The sequence below is a fragment of the Montipora foliosa genome, chromosome 12 (assembly GCF_036669935.1).
Source record: "Montipora foliosa isolate CH-2021 chromosome 12, ASM3666993v2, whole genome shotgun sequence".
Lineage (NCBI taxonomy): Eukaryota > Metazoa > Cnidaria > Anthozoa > Scleractinia > Acroporidae > Montipora > Montipora foliosa.
Genome location: NC_090880.1, coordinates 6,183,204 through 6,185,703, shown reverse-complemented (window position 1 = coordinate 6,185,703; position 2,500 = coordinate 6,183,204).

The window sequence follows — 2,500 nt, the reverse complement described above, 5'->3', positions numbered from 1 at the left end:
AAAGACCGAGTTCTGCATCTTTAGCAGGACTCCTTTAGTTCTCACTCTTGACCCGAGTAAATTCCTCATTCCCTCCTCCATGTCTGTGGACCATCCACCTAGCACGTCAATAATGATGTTGTATTGTTGCACATCGTACCCAGGGTACTGTCGCTTTATCTCCCATCTTAGGGGGGCATACTTGGCTGTCATCTCCTCTTCCTTACTTGTTCGGTTATCAATCCATGGACAGCTCATCTCTAGTGCTATCACCTTCTCCTGTTGGTGGTCGATAAAACGGGCATCGATTCTGTTTGCTCTCACCTCGGTGTGCTCAGCATACAGCGGGACATCCCAGTAGGCTTGAAACTGGTCGTTTTCATATACCGGTTTGGGTTTTACTTGGGAGAACCATGGTGGGACTTTGTCAATAAGGTTTGCGTCCTTCAGGATCTCGAAGAACAGGATCTTCAAGGCGTTATTGTGCCTTTCCAAGTACTTGTTCTGGGCCAAGGTGGGACATCCAGCTAGAATATGCTGAACTGTTTCTGCTGATCTACTGCATAGCCTACATGCCACTTCAGTAGCTGGTCGGGCTCGCACCTTGTGACTGTAATATATTCGTGTTGGCAATAGTTGCTCGTAGAGCTCGATCACTCCTGCAACGGTGTTAGACGGACACAACGTCCAGTCCTTAAGCCAAGCAAAGCAGCCTGCTTTACTCAGACTTACATCCTCCCACCTACTTGTGTGTAGCTTTCCTTGCCACCTCTCTTCCCTCACAGCCTGTGTATTCTGCTTTTCTACAGTTTCCTTCAAGGCAACTTTGATCTTCTTGTCTGTGATTGTTACTCCCCCCTGGGTGATGCAGGGTGACGGGTGCTCAAGGTCCAGGCCAAGACCGAGCTCTGCTGCATACTTCATGCTATCCTTTAAAAATGAATGGTGTCCCACCTCACCTGCTCTTTCTTCAAACTTTCTCACAACTGCAATGGTCGGGTCCAGATTCTTGTAGACTTTCAGAGCAGCCTTTATCTTGACGAGTTTGTATTCTTGCTCGACTGATTTCAGCCCGCGCCCCCCTTTTTCCCTCGGGAGGTACAGTAATGCTGTCGAGCCTAGGGGGTGTTTGCCGCCGCTCTCAACGAGGATTTTTCGAACTTCTCTGTCAATTTGCCTAAGCTCTGCTATTGGCCAGCTCTGGGTCCACATTAGATACCCCAGTATGGGAAGGGCAAATTGGTTCGATGCAGCTACGCGGTTGTGATCTGACAGTGGACTTGACCAGATGACTGACATGCGTTGTAGGTATTCTTTGGCTGCAACATTCAAAGCTAACTTATCATCTTGTTTTAGGTTCTCTAATGTTCCCAGGAACTTGTAATAAGTTCCTTCCTTTAGATTTGTCAGTACTGCTCCGTCATCCAACTGCACACCGGTTTCATCCTTCACCTGTACGCCTCTCCTTACATGGACGGTCGCGCATTTCTTTGGGTTCCATTCTAAGCCTATATCTTGCATCGCACTCTTGGTTGACTTCAGAACCTTGTTGAGTTTGATCTCTGACGCTGCAAACGCCTTAAGGTCGTCAATATACAGCAAATCCGTTATCTTTGTGCTTAAGGGTTTGGACAACTTGTACCCCTCCGAAGCTCGTAGTTTCCAAGCCATAGGATTCATACACAGGGTGAACAACCTGGGGCACAATGCATCTCCCTGAGGGAGGCCGCGTCTGAATTGTATCACTTCAGACTTCTCTATCCCCTGCTTCGTCTTTGCGACGACTTTCGTGTTCCAGCTGTTGCACAGGCTCTCGATAGTGCGGCACAGCCAGGTTGGGAATCTGTGTAGAATCATCATCTCAGCAAGCCATTCATGGTCAACTGAGTCAAAAGCTTTCTTGACATCAATCCAGGCCATGCTCAAGTTACGTTTCCCTCTGTGACAGTCTTGTGTGACCATTCTATCAATGAGCAGGTTATCAACAGTGCCACTGCATCCTGATTTAGCGCCTCTCTGTTCTCCCTCCATTAGGCCATATTCATTTAGGTGACGATCCATTGGTCCTAATAAGCATGATGTAAACCACTTATACATAGTGTTCAAGCAGGTAATTGGTCTTTGGTTGCTACTTGAGAATTCTCCTGGCTTAGGGATCAACGTCGTTTTTCCCTCGGCAAACCACATGGGGTATTCAGAAGGACTCTGGCCGATGGATTGGAACGATTTGGTCACACCCTCATGCAGCGCATGTGCTTTCTTCCACCAATAGTTGGCGATTCTATCTGGCCCAGGAGCGCTCCAATTTCTTTTCTTCATGATAGTTTTCACTGCTTCAGTTGATTCAAGGACAAAATTCTCATTTGATGGTGGTGGGACATATTTATTAATTGCCTCTCTTACATCCTCAAGCCAGGCAGCATTTCTGTTTCCTGTTCCTCCTTCACTCCACACTTGCCTCCAAAATGAGCTTGCTTCTTCGATGTCTTCAAACTGATTGGCATCTGTTTCATTACTGATA